This window comes from Marmota flaviventris, chromosome 1, assembly GCF_047511675.1.
Source record: "Marmota flaviventris isolate mMarFla1 chromosome 1, mMarFla1.hap1, whole genome shotgun sequence".
NCBI lineage: Eukaryota > Metazoa > Chordata > Mammalia > Rodentia > Sciuridae > Marmota > Marmota flaviventris.
In genome coordinates this window covers 175,573,537-175,592,539 of record NC_092498.1, presented here as the reverse complement: position 1 = coordinate 175,592,539, position 19,003 = coordinate 175,573,537, and the positions used below count along the sequence as shown (strand labels likewise).

At 40.9% G+C, this 19,003-nt stretch overlaps 2 pseudogenes; both read right to left on the bottom strand.

The window, feature by feature from the left end:
* Positions 1-2,270: 2,270 nt before the first annotated feature.
* LOC114082633 (integrin alpha-V pseudogene) lies at positions 2,271-4,031 on the bottom strand (annotated as a pseudogene).
* Positions 4,032-12,660: 8,629 nt separating this feature from the next.
* On the bottom strand, positions 12,661-14,144 carry LOC114082631 (zinc finger BED domain-containing protein 4-like; annotated as a pseudogene).
* Between the last annotated feature and the right edge of the window lie 4,859 nt (positions 14,145-19,003).

Below are 19,003 nucleotides of genomic sequence, written 5' to 3'. Positions count from 1 at the left end.
TGCTTCTGAGCAATTGCTTTGTTAGCCAATTTTGCTCAATATCTGTTTTTTAGGCCTTTAAATGTTATGGATTTCACTTGAAACCAAAGTGGTCTACATTTAAAGTTATTTGATTTCTTTGCACTGTATCTAGTCAAACATATGTGACTAAGCAAATAGGTAAAATATTTCTTTTTCTATCATGATATGGATGGTACCAAGAAGGCTCTCGGCATTTCAGCCTGGATAAAGATTAGGAGTCTCCTCAGAAACCAAGCTCTTCCTATTGATGCTGATGGGATGATGCATGTGGTAATTCTCAGACAGATGCAAAATACATGTTAAACAATTAGCCAAATGGAAACTGCTGGTTGGTTTGAGGAACACTTGGTTGAAGTAAGTCCATTGTCCATCTCTCTCTTGTGTGCCATAATAAAATATTGAAAAACCTAAAAAAAAATAAAAGATCTGGAACCTGGAATTCCCATTTTTCCCTACCCACACACACAAAAAATAATGTAGATAAAACATTAGGGTAAGGATCAATGACCAGTGGCATGGGGTCCTTAGTATGTATCTGTACATTCCATCCTTCGTTATCTGAGCCCCAGATCTCCTAAAAAATTAGGGTTAAGCATTCTCTTTCACATATCTCCAAATGAGTGTGCATCAAATGAATTGAGAGGCAACTTGATATAGCTAATACATTCATGGACTCTTCCCAAGATATCCCAGAGAGAGGTATTTGTCTGTTTATGCACAGAGTCCTTGCCTGACCCAATGTGAAACACAGAATAACCTTGGGGGCCCCCAAAATTTGTTGAAGATTCAAAATAAACCTTCAGTGGGAGTTCATAACCCACTTGAATCAAAGTGTGGAATATGATATGTCAAGAAATTTGTAATGTTTTGAACAACCCACAATAAAAAATTAAAAAAAAAAAACAAAAAACAAACAAAATAAACCTTCAGAATAAAAATGTTAAATTATAGATAGAGTTCATAAAAGTCATACAGAAAATGAGAGAAGTTACTTCCAGCTCAGCTGAATAGGCAAACTTTAAAGAAAGTATGGAATGAATTAATATAATTTGGATATGGAGAAGGCCTAAGGGTATGCTGGGGTGTATGTTTGCTTATGTGTATGTGTGAATAATTTTTAATTTATAGTGTAAATTTTGCACAAGGGAGACTGAATACAGCAAGGGATACTAATCGGGCTATGAATAGGTTTATAAAAGAAAAAAGTGGGTAAATAAATCATTTAGAAAGTTATAATCCAAATTCAGCATTCAGGGTGAACCAAAGTGGTAGCAGAGACAATAAGGACAATAATCCTCCCCTGCCTAGCCTGATTCACACGGAGGATCCTTGTAGAAACCAATCATTCATGTAGTGATAATCATATCAACTGCTTTGTGAAGGATCAGAGATGATATACGTTTAAGGAGGTATTTTTTAAAGAGTTGAGCCACCAAACATATAGGCTAGCCCTTTTCAAAAAAGCCCATCATTACCCTCTAAAAAGCAGCCCCTTACATTTTCATCTTTCTTATCTACCAAACCTAGTTTCATCAGTGTAAGAGAGAAAGGTAATTCCAGACCAATAAGTCTTCCGTGGAGAGTGCTCTGCCTTGGGCAGCTATCACCAAAGGTTCTGTTTTGGTAAATTAATTGAGGCTGTGTTTGCAACATGGTGGATACAAGGCATACTTGATATTTCAAAGAAATTTAGAGATAGAATGAATGCTCAATCAGTTAATTAACAATGATAAGACACAGCAAACAAACAAAATACAGAAAGTCTAAGGAAGTTATAGACCAGCATAAACTCATATACCAGTATCTTTACCTAGGATGAATTCAAGACAGAAATGACTCAAAATATTGCCAGCATTTCCTTTTCTATTGATTTTTTTTTTTGTTTTCATTTTCAATCACACTAGGGAATTTAAAGACTGCAGAGTCTGCAACACAAGAGATTTTTCTAACAGACTTACTTGTTATGTATACATTTAGCAAAGGACACCTTGTTTTTAAAGGAATATCTTCATTGGATAGTTTTTAAAGGATTTTGAAAATTTACTTTTTAGGGGTACTGGGGATTGAAATCAGGGGTACTCAACCACTAAGCAATATCCCCAGCCCTATTTTGTATTTTATTTAGAGTCAGGGTCTTACTGAGTTTCTTAGTGCCTTGCTTTTGCTGAGACTGGCATCAAACTCATGATCCACCTGCCTCAGCCTCCTAAGCCACTGGGATTATAGGTGTGCATCACCATGCTCAGCTTTTAAAGGATTTTATATGCTTTATTTTCAACATGGAATCCAATACTAAAACATCCTTGTTAAACTTTCATGTATAACATGATTCCAGGATCATTACCACAGAATTAAATGCAACTGGTTGAGTATTCAGGTCAATTATCCAGTTAAAAAGCCTGTTATGGAGAAACAGTTCTTGCTGAATTAATCCTTTTTGCTTGAGTATATACAAAAGAAGCTCCATCTGGAAGTTAAGTTTTCTTGGAAATGCTCCTTTGCCATCTTCCTTTAAGCAGAACCTGACATTAAAACAGGAAACTTTGAGAGTTGTCCCAGGCAATGGGCAGGTTTTATTGTCTTGCTTTTAAATGCTAGGGTATACTTGAAGGCCAGCATTTGTGGTGATAACAGGTCTGGTCCTGTATAAGACAGCTCCATCTACACAAAATGCTCTTACAATGAAGTCTGGATATGCATTCTTGTCTCTGTCTGTGGCTTCCTTCATGGAATAGCCAAAGCTTGGCGGCATCCTCTGTGCAGCCCACTGCCCTTCAAGGATGAGATGGCACCGTGTTCAAGCCTGTTGATCTTCTATTGAAGATATAAACAATTCCTTTTTTATCTTCACCCCCATTTGGAGCAGCGATTGCAATATCATTGACGCCATCCTGGTCCAGATCTCCCAAAGGAGCTATGGCACTACCAAACTGTACCAAGACCTCAAACCCATTCAGCTTTGTAGTATGGAATTTTCCTGATGCTTTCTTCAGAGACACAGAGACCTACCCCACCATTTGGAGTGTGCCATCAGAGCCTCAAAAAACATCTGCATAATCATCCCTATTAATGTCAGTGGCAGCTACAGAAAATCTGAAATATGCAGCCATCTGCTCACCAGTAAAATTGTGCAAGGAAGACATGTTTTTCCCATCATAAAAATAAACCACTCCCAGAGTCCTTGCTGCTTTTGGAACTCCTGAAACAAAGTCATTTATGCCATCACCATTGAAACCTCTGACAACCACTGAGTAACCCAACTAACTGTCATCAAAATTGCTTGTGGAGTCTGAGTGGCTGATTATTATACTTGATGCTATGAACATTGGGGTCATATTTAGATAAGATTTCTGCCACTTGATCCAAGATGAGCTGACATTGTTAATAAAAACTACCAGGGCCACCAAGATGTACTCTGTCAGCTTTAATAAAATCAATGCTGAATCCTCCTTGAAAAAAATCCCTGTCCATCAGCATCAATATTTTTTAACTTGCATGGAGCATACTCAACAGTCTTACTTCCATCTTGAAGAAAGCAAATTCCAACCCAGGCTCTCTCTCCTGTTTCAGCTCAGTCCTCCAGTGGTACAAGGGAGAACAGGCCAAAAATTTATCCTGTTTTGACCTCACAGATGCTCCAAACCACTGGTGGGATTTAAACTCTTATGGATCATCCTTGGCATAATCTCTATTGTCTGTTGCATCAAATTCAGTTGGTTGGCACTGGTGGCTAGAAGACCAGTCACATTTGAGGACTTGCCTTCCTTCTACAACCACGAGCTGGGTAGTATTTGCTTAGGGAGATTCCACCAGAAAAAAACATCCTGGAAGAAGGCGCTGGGCATGAAGAAATCCACCACTTAAGCCAAGTAACTTCCTTCTGTGCCAGAGTACTCTGCAGAACTGTTCACATCTAGGTTGAAGGCACTGCAGAGGCAGCAGTAGTCCAGAGACAGTAGCAGGAGGAGGCAGGGGCCAACACGCAGCCGCCGCTGCACCTGAGAATCCATGGCCAAGTGCGCCCAGGATGCCAAGCCTGGAGCGGCCGCCCCTCCAGGGACGCAGAGTGCCAGGAGCCTGCCGCCTGCGAGCGCCCAAACTTGTGGGCTCGCTTCCCAGCTAGCCTGGGACAGCACTGGGAGAGGCAGGAGGGCTGTTTCCTAGTGGCTGCCCTGGAAGGGAGGTGCAGGGTGCATGAGGTGGGGACAGCAGCGCGGGTGCCCCTCGTCTCCTCTGAGCTCGGTTCAATGCAACATCACTGGCTGGGGACTCTAAAATATATTTTAAAATATAACTTTTCATAAGTTTAAGATGATCCTATATTTGCAGATTCACTGACATTTAATAGGGAATATTAACCTTAGACTATGAAGATAAAGTAAATTCATGAATTTTAACCTGCTTCTCTACAGCTTTCTCACTTGTCAATCATTAGTGGATGAAAGCCTTCTCTGAACACGTTCTGACACAAGGAACACAATAAAACAGTCCAATAGCCTGAATCTGGGTAAAACAGGATGACTTTGGGAAGAAGTGGAGTAAGAAGTTACATGGCCCAGCTGAAGGAACTAAAACTACAATGACAGCTTTTACTTAACAAGCCACTGCACATTGAAGCATGCCTCCACACTCATAAAAGTGTGAGCTACTACCCAAGGCCTATATTTTGAAGTGGCACTAATGTAGATATTTAAAATTCATGAGCTTGAACAAGTTTTAGCATACAAATTATTTCTTGGACATGACCAACTTATTCTGCTATGCTGAAAGATTTGATATTGGAGCAAATTTTAACAGCAGCATTAAATTAAAAGATATTAATATAAGGAATAATTCATAGTCTTAGAATCATAAAGGAAAACATTTTCTTGATGACTAATCTACAACTACCCAAGAATGAAAGAAAACATTATATGCTTGAAATCAGAGTTAATGATTACATTTAAGCATCATTTTGATATTATCATGAATACATCAATTTAAGAAAGGCCTGTAAAATTATGCTTTTTCATAGTCATTTATATCTTTGAGACCCTGAGTCAAGAATACAAGTACTTGCTGGGTGCAGTGATGCATACCTAGCAACTAGGGAGGCTGAGGCAGAAGAATAGCAAATTCAAGGCCAGCCTCAGCAAATTAATGAGGCCCTAAGCAACTTAGTGAGACCGTGTCTCAAAATAAAAAAATGAAAAGGGCTTGGATGGGCTCAGTGATTAACCATCCCTGGGTTCAATCCCCAGGGGGGAAAAAAAAAAGAGAATATAAGTTACTTTCCTCAGAGGGAAAAGATTTTCCTGCAATGGTCGTATTGGTACATTTCTTCTTCTTCTTTTTTTTTTTTTGGTGTTGGAACTTTTTTAAATTTTTTTTATTTGTTTTAATTAGTTACATATGACAGTACAATGACCTTGACATATCATACATTTGAATCAGATGGGATATAATTTCTCATATTTCTGTTACATTTCTTATATTTAGTTGAAAGTCTATTTGTTGTCTCAAATACCACCCCAACATATTTTGCTAAAGGGATATATTTTGAATTTTTTTCAAACAAGAAAAATACATGCAGATTTGGGTTTCAGAAACACACACTGGGAGAGTTTCTGCCCTGCTTTATAGTAAAAAAAATAATGGAATTTTAGGCCCTTTGTCCAGAAAAAAATTTCATGCTTGAAAATTGTTGAAATAAAGCTGCTGGTCAGAAATAAATTTGAACCCCAAAGGTTTCTGAATTTACAAATCTTTAGAAACATGCACACAAAACATCACACCTGTGCTTCCGTTTATCAAGAGAGTGTATATAGTCACCCAAACTCTTACCACATAAATCCCACCTACTCTTCAGTCTGCTGAAGAGAAAAAAGTTGCAGATGCTGGCATATCATGAGGCTAGAGAGTAAAAGGAATAAGAGAAATAGGATACTCAAGTTTGGGGAAATAATTACTATAGAAGTCTTATTGTTCAAAATACAGTGAAAATTATGCATTCCAGTACTAAAGGATACACTATTATCAGTCTAAAAGGTGGAAGAAGTAGTGAGGGTATACTCATGTGTATATGGTCATCTTGCTTCTGCTTTGCTTTCAATCTCATAACTGCCTATTTATTAATGGTGTTATTCCATATGGCCCATGACCATGCCACTGAAAATGGAGTTTCATGAACTACTTAAAAAATAGTGTGCTGGGTGCAAAGGCACAAGCCTGTAATCCAATGGCTTGAGAGGCTGAGGCAGGAGGATCACAAGTACAAAGACAGCCTCAGCAACTTAGAGAGGCCCTAAGCAACTTAGCAAGACCCTGTCTCAAAATAAAACATAAAAGGGGCCAGGGATGTTGTCCAGTGGTTAAGCACCCTGGATTAAATCACTGGTAAATAATAATAACATAATTATAAAATTTTAAAAATAGTGTGGTTAATTAAAGCAACCATTAACTTAGAGTGGGAGGAGGAAAGGGGAGGGCAAAGGAAAGAAAGAACAGAGAAAAAAGAAGGAGGTAACCTCTGGAAGCAAATATCAGAGAATGCCTAATATATAAAAACTTTCTAATTTAACTTCCCAATAATCATGGGGCAAAGGGTAGAACAGGTGCTTCTTCTCACTAAAGCTTTATGCAAATAAAAAATATTAGAGATGACTTGTTATGTTTTTATAGTATTCCTATGAGATGCATGATATAATGAAAAATTCAGACCATCAGAATATTAAATTATCTTGACTTAGAAAATACCAGCAAAACATTTCAATTTGAATTGTTATTGGTCAAGATAGATTGAAGCCAACATCCAGTACTATAATCACACTGAAAGTAATCTGACTTGTTTTATATTAAAAACTTTCTACATTGGAACTATCAAGAGGCCCATATAGTCAACCTAGAGTTAATGTATGCATTACAGAAAGGAAGAAAATTTGGCAGATGTTTACTTCCAAATACAGATATGAGAAAATAATGTGAGATCTTCCTACTATACAAATATTGTCATCATCATAATTCCACATGGCATTTTAATACATGTCTTCTCACCCTTTGAACTCACTCACATATCACTGTCGATGTATGACAATATAATACATATCTTCTCACCCTTTGAACTCACTCACATCATCATGTCCAAAACTACGATCACCATTATCTTTGCCTCACCATTATCTAGCACTCACTATTACTCCCTCACTCCCCCCACCACAATCATATCAAAATCCATGACCACCACCTTCACTTCACCATCACCAATACCACCTCCATCTCATAACCATTACTACCATTTCTACTACAACCAACATATCCCAAACCATCACTACCATCATCATTACCACCACCACTTTCATCTTCATCATCAACACTACCACCATCTTCTCTTCCACTACCATCACCTCCACCATCACCAATATTGTCCTCATTTTGCAGATAAGAAAACTGATTCCAAGATGAAGTAACTTAATGACAGGAGAGCACAGAGACAGAGTTCAAACTTGGGTGCAGAGTCTCTATTTTCAGGTAGTCTAAGATTGGAAAATGGGGTGGCCTGATTTTTGAGTGTCAACCTTAGTTTCAGGGTACCCAGAATCCTCCAAACTCTCATTCTTAAACCTAAAAAAAAAAAGCAGCAAACTCTATCAATATTAATAAGCAAGGAACCAAAATTCTGCTTTTGGCTGTTTATTGCCACTTGCCTCCATATCTTTAGCTGCCACTAAAGAGTCCAATGCCTACTGCCTTAACTAACCCTGTGGAGACTGTAAGAAGGAAAGAAAATGTCATCTAGATCCCTGAGGAAATGAAAATGAATTGTTTATTCTGCTTGGCTCTATAGTAAGACACCTGTATAGGCCCATGGGAAGAAAGAGGCCTGGCTGGCTCAACCTTTGGCAAATAGATGGGTATTATGCAGACAGCAGGTAGAACCAGGAGAGAAAGGAAAGGAACTTTCATGTACTCCTGTCCATATTGTTGACTGCTTTCTTTTCCTCCCAGGTCCTTCTGGACTTCCTGACTATAAGGCAGAATCTGTGAGGCCCTATGAAAAGTCAGTAGAAAAAGTCCTATCTTACCCATGCACAATTCACAGCAGCCAAACTATGAAACCAGCTTAGGTGTCCATCAATGGACGAGTGAGTAAAGAAAACAGAATGTATATCCACAATGGAGTTTTATTCAGCCATAAAGAAAAATGAAATGATATCTTTTGCGGGAAAATGGATGGAACATAATGTTAAGTGAAATAAGTCAAACTCAGAAGGTCAAGGGTCGTATATTTTCTCTTATATGTGGAAGCTAGAGTGGAAAAAGGTAAAGTGGTAGACTCTAATGAAAATCAAAGGGAGATCAGTAGACGAAAAGGACCAGAGGGAGGGAAAGGGGAAATACTGGGGAATGATATTTGCCCAACTTATTGTTATATTGTGTGCATGTGCAGATATGCAACAACAAATTTTATTATTATGTACAACTATAATGCACTAATAAAAAGTATGGAAAAAGAAAACAAAAGTTCTGCCTACTTAGCACCTTGCACTGAAGGTCACTTCAGCCTCCTACCTGGTTTACCCAAAGCAGTTGTAAGATTATCTCCTATGCAGCTGACCCACCTTACATTGGTTGAATTTTCATCCTTTCCTGGCTCCTGCCCCAGAACAACTTCTACTCCACTGTTGCAAGGAAACTTAAGATTCTCATGGCATTTACCTTTTATTAAGGGACAAACAGCTTTCCTACCTCAAAGAATGAATCTCAAATGATGGGACTTCAGTAGCCATAACAGAAAGTCACATGAATATTTTATAGGAGGTACCCATGATTACAATATTACAATGTTGTCCACAGGCAATTTTTCATACCTCAGCTAATAAAGACACAGCAGCAAAATGACACTAAATAACTCTCTCATAGGTATTATATCCTTAAGGTAGCTCCATTCAAAAGAAGTAAATACAGTATCTTTAAATCACCTGCCCTGGGTTACTGGTGTTCTCAGGAAAAAAAATGCAAAGAGAATCTCTTCCCACATCAAAATTTAGTGTAAAATCTGTTCAGGTTTTTTTTAAGACAGTGGCAGTACACTGGTAACTCTGAGAATAGAGGGTGAGTGGGTGGCAGAATGGAAGGACTATTCATGAGGCTACTAGATTAAAGTAAATAAAAACCATTCCTAGAGGCCAAGGACTAATACACAAAAAACAAAATACTGACAGCAGTTTACTAGAAAAATTGTCAATTTTTTTAGAAGCTTCAAGAAGTAATGTGGCACAGAGAAGCACATGCACATCTTTGAAGTCAAATAGGTGTTCAAATTCTGGATTCATAACTTCTTAGATCTCTGAGATCACTTTTTTCATCTTCAATGCTACTTACTTCCTTGGGTTATCACCATATTAAATGTATAAAAGAGCACTTGACAGCAGGTATGGTGGCATTCACCAGGGGCTCTGGAGGCTAAGGCAAGAGCATGGTGAGTTCAAAGCTAGCCTCAGCATTTTAACAAGGCCCTAAGCAACTTAGTGAGACCTTGTCTCTAAATAAAATATTAAAAAACGCTGGGGGTTAAATCCCCAGCACCAAAAAAATTTAAAAAGAGAGCACTTGAGAAAGTTCTTGGTCATCTAATAGTAGTGGTTCTAAATTTTGTTTCTACATATTATACCCCCAAAGGGTTCCACAAACAAAGACCCTTTAAGGGACATGTCAGATTGATTTAAACTCATTCATAATGATTTAAAACTGCACAAAAGGAAATGAATTGTGGCTAAGTCATTGATTTTTATAATGATCCTCTTTATTGAAATTGTCCATGCTCCTATGTTTTCCAAGATAGGACACCTTCTTAAAATGCACATCCCATCTTTCTTTCCAGTTATGCTGTCTGTCCTCCAAAAATAAATGCAAATGTTTTGTCCAATATTAAGGCTTCCTATATCCCCTGCACAATGTCTTCATAATGATGTTTATACTTACAAAATATATCTCCCACTTTAAGTATGAGGAACATATTTCTTTTGATTTCCCTCATAATATTAGCCCAGTGTTAGTCACTCATCAGTAGCTGATTAAATAGGAACTGATATTGATTTTTAAATTCAAGTCCTGAACAAGGGAAGCAATCAACCCTGTGTGATGGCCTTGGATGATGACTCAGAAAGTAGACCAGGATTTAAACACTTCAATGTGCCTACACTAAGAAATTTCTTCATTGGCTAAGATGAATTCCTTTATGTAACTATATTATAACCTCAAACTGTAATTAGCACTAGAAAAGTGAGATTACAACAGCATAAATGGAAATCTGGTTGACATGGTAAAGAACCTTTCTGTACATAATCAACTTGGTCTCCAGGCAATACTAAATTATAACATTTTTATATAACTCATAAATGTTTTTAGCTCCTACCCTGTCTTATTTTTATAATAGTTATGCATTCAGAAAGCATAGGAATTTACAAAAACATCATGTAGTTATAATTTAGGTTTTCAGATGATACTACATGTGTTTTGGCTCAAAAAGAGATAAATATTCTTGTCTGAAAGATAACTCACTAAAGCAGAAATCCATTGAAATGCTAAAATTATTCCAAACAAATTTCCTACATTAGCACATTACTTAGGAAAGTTCTATGCCAGTATAAATCATTTTAATAGTCTAAAAGAAACTCTATTACTATAGAATAAATCCTGAATATGCTAGATTCAAGACACTATGTACTAATAGCTTTTCTTTTCTAATGATAATTTCCATAGTATTTTTCATTATTCCTGATTTTTCGCAATGCACAATTGTTCTTCTGTTCTAATCACTTCAAATTTTACTTTATTTGTATCTGGTGGTCTTATTGTACCATATTATAAAGCTACATGCCATATCATATAGCTAGGTATTTGTTCCTTAGAATTCTGTGCAGCAAGAGATGAACCCTGGTTATAAACAGCCAAAACCAGTATTTCTTTCCCATGGAATGTAATAATAATAATAATGGCAATAATATAATAATAATTTTATAGGATTTACACTGAAATTTTATTTCTTTTTAGTCTTTTGTTCAAAAAAGTATATAAATATTCAGTGTAAGAAAGCTCTATTTGTTGAGATAGATGCCTTGCATATTACATCTCTTAGAGTTAATGAAGTAAAAACCATACCTGAAAATGTAACACTTGTTAAAATTAATTTTGGGCAGACATGTTGTTTAATACATTATTCTGTTACAGGAAGCCTGTAGTAAACTGATTTGCTAAGCAATATGTCATATAAATTTTCCAACTTACATAGTTTTCTCAACTCTCTGTTTTAAATATATCATAGTAAATGCTCATTTTTTTTCCAATTATCTTCCTAAATGATATCATTATTGACCTCTAAGTAATTTAATTTTTTTGGAGATTGCAAATAAAAAGTTTAATTTCAGAAACTGAATCCATCATTTATAAATTCACTAAAGCACAGTCTACTCGAATTTAGAGTAAACATAGGTACAGTATTTGAACAGAACAACAACTTCCTAAGAGGACATGGCAGATGGGCAAGTTGTCTCACCCACAACACTTAATGATCTGAAATTAAAACATGAACCTTTTTCAGATGTTAAAGAAAAAACTTTGAAGATATTGTTAAAAGAATCTGACAACTGAGAATTTCATTGGGATGTTCTTGGGATTCTAAAATACCCAGGTGATGGCTGAATCTTTCCTATTGTTTAAAAAAAAAAAATTCTAAATGCCTAAGGCTAGTCTTACCACTGTAGCCTTCCAGACACCCCCATCGGTCACTACTGCCTCCAGGGCCCAGGGCCCAGGGCCCAGGGCCGTGGTCCCAGAACCTGGGTCAGTGCACACAGAGCTCCACTGCTCAGAATACTGGGTCAGAGGCGCCAGATGCAGGCAATGGGCCCCCTGTTGCAATGCCCTGCTCTGCACCAGCTGAATCCTCAGCAGGGACACAAGGGACTCCCATCTCAAGGACTCAGGACAGTCTGGAACCTCTGAGTGAATGAATGGACTGTGCAACCCTGAATGCAAAGACTTGAAATGGAACATGCCTGCAACCGTGAACCACAACTGCAAGCTCTGTGACAAGTACAGTTTTGTTTTCAAACACTTCGTCTCTGTGATAAACAGTCTGCTTCCAGGATATTCTCTCCATTCCTAGACACACTTTAGAACCTGCAGTTAAAACTGCTTAGTCAGGATGGCTTTAGCTCCACCTCCTATTTACAAGTTTCATTTCACAGCCACAAAAGTGGTTTTGTTGCAATTAAAGCAATATTTAACTAAAATACAATACCTGATTCATGGTTTTAACACAACTGAATAAACAGGATAGAGTTGTTTACATCTTGTCTCCATTCTAATAAAACAAATTTCTGACCCCTAACTTTAAAAAGATGTTGCAGTTATAAATTAAAACCTGATCACCCACTTCATAACTGAGGAGACAGGCTGCTTCCAGTGGACTCCTCAACCCCTGCTACCTGGCTCGACAGGAGTAAGACATCTGTGAGGTTACCTTGCAGTGTGGGCCGGCAAGTGGCCCCAGATCTGGCCTGATGTCTCACATGTCCCCATTGGGAGGGTCACAGCCCTGGTACAACAGCCAGCCAGCACTGCAGAGAGCATCTCTGGTCTGGCAACTCTGTCGTGAGTTCAATAATGAAAGTATATCAAGGGAAGATTCACTTTCAAAAATATAAGATTTTCAAAATGCTTCATCGTGAGCTGGGGCTGGCCAAAGCTGCCATTCTCCTTCAGTGTGCTGAACAGCTTTTCCAAAGGGATGGTACTTGGGGGACCACCCCAAAATCTGGTGGCCCAAGTGGGCAGTCCAGGCCAGGACGACCACTTGAGGTTCCAGTAGGCAAGCAGGTCGCAGCTGTGCTCCAATACCTCCTCCTCCAGGTAGGGGAGCACCATGTCTTTGGGCAGCCTCTCCTACCTGTCTCTCCTCTCCACCTTGGCCACCAGTGACCACAGGCTTTCTTCTCCACCAGTCTCTAGACCCAGCCCTGAGTCACAGCCATTGGAGGCGGCTGTGCCCTCTGAGGTAGAATTCAATATTTCTAGCTCCCTGATTAGATCCTGCCTGTACTGCTCCACCTCCTCCTCTGTGAACAGGGAGGCTTTGTATCGCAGTTCCAGCAGCGGGTCATGGAGGGTGGCGGACAGGTGGCTCACCATGACTTCCTTCAGCGACATCATCATAATGTCAATGCCTATCTTCTCCCCAAAGAGCATCTTAACCTTCTTGCTGAGGATGTGGATCATGGGGATGATCTGGCTTAGAGTGGACATGTAGGTACTCATCTCCAGGCTGGTGGCTTCTAAGGGCCTCAGCACATGACACATGGACTGCATGACTTCCCACTGGTAGCAGCTGATCAGCTCTCTGAAGTTGCACTCGATGGACATCTTCTTAATGGCCCTCTTCTGCTCCAGCAGCCACTCCAGCATGTGCAGGGACTTGCTCCACCTGGACTGCACATTCTGGACGAGGCAGTGCTGCTGCAGCTCTTACTCCCGCTGCAGTGTGGCCAGCTTCTCCCTGGCGCTTGGGGAGTGCTGGAGCCGCTCACACAGCTTCTGGGAGTTGCTCAGCAGGCTCTGCACCATCCTCTGGCTCTTGATGGCCTCACTTATGATCAGGTCCACCGTGTGGCTGAAGCAGGGCACGCTCGAGTGCTCTGCCTCGGTCAGAATCTTGCAATGCTCCGGTTGTCGGTGACCATGATGCCCGTTTGCAGGCCGATGGACCTACACCCAGGCTTCTCACCAGCACTCTAGCTGCTTCTGGATGCTGCCACCGCCATAGACACAGTCAATCTGCAATGCGTCCAAAAGTGCTGATCAGTGGTGGTCCTCTCAGTATGGGCAGGCCAAGAACGCGTGGGCAGTGACTGTCAGGTACTCACGGGTCTGGGTACTCATCAATGTGAAGTGGACCACACTGCTGTCGGCCTCCTTGAGCTGCTGTCAGAATCATCTGCTTCACATTGTCATACATGCCCGGGATAGCTGTCCTGAAGAAGTAGGAAGGGGAGTACAAAGATTACTGAGGTTTCTAGTATTTGAGCAGCCTGAACAAACCAACTGTTACCCACGAAGGAGTATGGCTGGAGGTCAAGTGCGATCATGTCTGCTATCAGACTGGTGATTTTTTTTTTGGCAATTGGGTGAGAGTCATAAAACTTCTCACTGGGGTCATCGAAGGAGGCCCTGCCCAACAACTCTGTGTTTAGTGGCCCCTGGACACCTGGAGAGCTGGATAGGGTGGTTTTGGGGTGGACCTCTGCCTTGAGTACATACTGGAACCTCTGCAGGTACCTCAGGAGGCAGCTGGAGCCCAGGTTGGTGGGCTTCTTGCCCCTGCTGATGGTCCAGCTGCAGTGCAGACACACCACCTTGGTGGAGTCCACAGAGCAAATGGAGAAGTGGTTCCACAGCTTGAGGTCTTCTTGCTGCTGATGGGAAACACCGCTTGGTGGTTCCTCCTGACCACTGCTAGCAAGCCAGGCATCTTAGAGGAGCTTTCTGCAGAAGCCAAAGTGGCAGCTAGAGAGTTCGCCAAACTGGCACCCAGGAAGCTCTTCTTGGCCCCGACCACCTCAGGGTGGCATCTGTACAGATGTTGCATCAAACAGCTGGTGCCCATATCCCTCTTCTTCCCCCCACTGATGATGCAGTCACAGTACAGGCACAGGGCCTTCAGACTGTCCATGGGGGCCAATGAGAAGTGGTACCAGACCTCCGACTTCAGCCTCTTCATGACCTTTTTATTCTGCTGGAAGACAGCACCAGGCTCACATCTCCTTGGGCTCTACCTGCTGGTCTGCTGCTTCTTAGGAGAGACGCCAATAGAGGACTCGCCCACATCCTCGGAGGATGACAGAACAGACACATCCCTGAGAGTGCATCCCTAGGCAGGTCCTCAGCCAGACTGTCTGCGGACGAGGAGGTCGAGGGGCACTGTTGGACCAGCTTTCCTGGAGAGGACGATCCAGGTTCCCCCTCTGTAGGCAACAGGGTGGGCAGCAGGGTGGGGAGGTGTGGGGTACCGAAGGGGGATACCCAAGCCATCCCCCGTTTTCCTGCAGCATGATGGAGACTTGCGCTCTCCACATGTGCTGGATGAGCACTTGGTGCCCAGGTCTTTCCATTCTTACCCCTGCTGAACTCATGCAGTGCATGCAGAAGGCCTTGGAGCTACCAAGTGGGGACAGGTAGAAGTGTTTCCAGATGGCCAACCTCCTTCTGGCCCCCGTGCTCCTGGGAAGGCAAAGGCTTCTTTCCCCCATGCCCTCTGTTGTCCCCTAGTAGTGGAGCATGGCAAGGTGGGGGAAGACCCTGCCTGGGCCTCGTCTCTGCTGTACTTCCAGTGACCAATACATCAGAGACCTCAGAAGAGACCACAGACATGGGCTCTTCCTGCATGTGGTCAGGGAATGGGATTGTAGCTGCCATCTTCTGGGCAAGTCTGATGGGCGAGAGCGTGGAGCCCACGTCCCCGATCTCTGCAGGCTGTGGTTGAAGCAGGAGCAAGGGTGACAGCAAGGAGGAGCCCAGGGACACACTTCAGTTCTCCTGCACTAGCTTGGTGGGGTGCGCAGGCCTCATGTGCCTCATGAGGCAGCTGGTGCTCAGGTCCTTCTCATTCTTGTCCCTGCTGAAGTCTTGCATGCAGTGCCTACATATTGCCTTAGCCTGTCCCAGAGGGAGATGAAGAAATGCTTCCATGCTGGAGATATCTTCCTGGAGCTGATGTGGCAACTGGAGAGGAGGCTCTGGGTTAGGGATTCCATGGCCACGCTGTGCTGCCTGCTGCTGTACTGGGGGAACAGAGCCCCATAGCCATCCTCCCTGAGGCGCCACCAGCCTGGCCCTCCACCTGCTCCTCACATCCTCCTGCTCACTCTGAAAGTCCACCGCTTCCAAACAGTGGCTTGGAACTGGATCATCTTCTTCCTCCTGTATTTTGAAACTTATGTCATCAGAAACACAATCACCTTCTCCTCTGGGACTAGTGTCCTAGTTGTCTTCCACCACCGACCATAACTACCCCAGCTCATTCCTCATGCTAGTGTCTCAGGTCAATGGAGAGCTGGTCTGAGTGCCCCTGTGAGCGTGCATCACCATCACCTTTTCACAGCCATTCCATCTCTCGGGCTGCTCCTGTGAGTGCTCCACCTGGGGCTCTGCTGCCATGTGCCTGGCCGTGGGGACGAATAGGGGAGACTGGCTGCAGGTCTTGAAGACAGGGTCCCCACCACCTCGACAGCACCTCCTGCATGTCCCAGATGCACACAGGATACCTCACAGCAGTGGGACACCCTGCAAAGCAGAAGCAATCCAGGCCCATCGCCTCCTGTGTCCTTTGAGAAGCACGTCTTGGTGCTCAACACAGGACAGAGGAACCACTGCCAAATGAGAAGCAGGAGAAGCAGGTGAGCCTGCTAAGGCACAGCCAGGCACAGCCAGCCACAGCCAGCAGCCTCCAGGGCCAGGAAGGGGCCTCCCACCAGGCGCACTGGCCCCTGGTCAGCACATCCTGGGTTAGCGTCACACTGCCTCCAGAGCTCAGAGCTGTGAGTAGAAGGGACAAAGGCAGGCAGGACAGGAAGGAAGAAGCAGACATTCATCTACACCTACCAGAGGTCCATGTCCCAGTTCTCACTCTGCAAACTCTAGGCCAGCCAAGGATCTGGGCAGTGCGGGTCTGTGTGCTGGGGACCTCTAATGGCTAGGCCCCCATTCTTTAGCTGCTTTGTCTGCCCCCAGCGCCCCTCCTGCTGGCTAGGCACCACAGCCAAGGACATTGGCCCAGCAGCCTGAGATGCTGAGGTCGTTGCGCCCCTCCCAGGGACCCACGTGCCAGCGCGGGGGCAGCAATTAAATTTGATTTGTAGCTGCATTAATTAATTGGCCTTAACATTTTCCAGAACAGTTAATATTAGAGTTTGGAAGAACAAACAATATTTTGTAATAATTAGTACCACTGAAATAGTACCATTAAAGAACAATCATTAGCAGCATTTCAAATTTATAGATATCACCTACCAAACCACAAATCAAATTAACATATTCCTGATTTGTTTTTTATTAGCTGTTAACTTTATACAGAATTCCTTGTTGAATTCCCTAATTGAATGTTGTTGAAAAGTTAAGATTAGTTGGCACGGATTTAGGATTTGTCATTGATTGTGCTTTCACAAAAGCTTGTGATAGCTGTTAATTTTATATATTTAAATGGGCTTTTGCATTATAATTTTAAAATATTTTGCTGAGAATATGTTTTATCAGTGTTCTTTCTGAAATACATATTTTCATTATAAAAGGGTCAGGTCGAAATAATTCAAATAATTTATGTAAGAATATGAATAAATGGAAACAGACATCCTAATAAATTTAAATGATATCTTCTACCCTAAAATTAAGATAAATGTTTAGGAATCCTTAACACCTTTACCTACAAACTAAAATGTTGATACACTTTAGACAAAAGCTATTAGATGCTGGGACAGCAACATAATTTAACTTAGACAAAGAGTTATTATTTTAGTTTTGTCATACATTTATAAAGATTGTGGTTCCACTTAACTTAAAATGTTATTTTGAATTTAATTTTTTGTTAGAAAAATTGATCTATGTTGAAAAGAAATTTTTTAAATGAGAATTTTTCTCATTCTTATAATCAAAGAAATCAATAAAGGTGGTCTGCCACTTACTCTCCCTCTTTGATCAGATTAGACTTTCTGTCTACTTTGATTAATAGATTCTTAAAATTAGATAAATTTTAAATCCAATGCTTTTGTACAAATATTTTTATGGCACCATGAAAAGAATCACAAATTCTGATTGTGTGTACAGTATTAAACAATCAAACAAGAAGATTGTTCAAAGTAGTTAATATAGCTCAGTTGTGTGAAGAGCCCTTATCTATATGTATGATAGGTTTTGAATAAAGCTACCCTAAGATGAACTGTGCTGTGGCAGAAATATAAAATCATCCTTGAAGATAAGTTGGTTTGAGTCTACAGAGCCAACTTTATTGCAGCATGAAAAACTCCTTTTTGCTTGGATCTGACAATATTAACCTGGCACTGGACATGATCACCAAAGGAAAAAGGATCCATTAAAAATGAGAGTAATGGTTAAACTGCTAAGAAGCCAGCACAACAACATGTCTTTGATAATTTCTTTTGACAGAAACATTGTACTTATCTTAAAGCCACACAAAGACATGAATGTAATCAATGGACCTGTTAAGCATTAACAATGCTTACCAATAATAAAATTCTATTTAAAGTCAAGATACATCTTAAAAATTACAATTCCAGAAAGAAAAAGGGCTACAACTCTATCTCAGTTATAAATAAAATTCTTTGCCATTTAAAAATTTTTGCATTTAATTTTAGTGAATAAAAAAGTCAGATATTTTTATAGAACAAGTAACCATTATTGATCTAGATGATTTTAGTTGTATTTAAGGCCTACCCCTTCTTGGACACTGGTCATTGAGTCAAATTCTCTGGCTTCTTCTGGTGAATTAAGTGCAAAGCCCTCTCTAAGGCAAGGAAGGAGGAATAGATCTCTCAAAGGCATCTCTCAGTGGAAAAATCACTTCATACCAGAGTTACCACTGTAAAGTGCCAATAGGAAGAGAAGTTGTTCCCTACTTCTTTCTCTGACCTCTTCCCCATGAACTTGGATGCTTGGACAGAATCTGATTTCTCTCCCCATCACTATATGAGTAGGGTAAAAGGGTTTATGTAATCACATAAAGTAAAATTAAATTGGAAATAAATAATGGATATATGTTCCTCTCATAATAGCATAACACTGAAGAAGCAGGGTTGGTCATTAAGTCATAATTAAACACTAGCATACAAGCAGAAATATTATACTGTCATAAAACCACAATGTCAGATGAAAACCACAGAAATAGTTCCACTCAGTCATAGCATCCAGGAAATTCTTTTTAAAGGTGTTTCTTTTT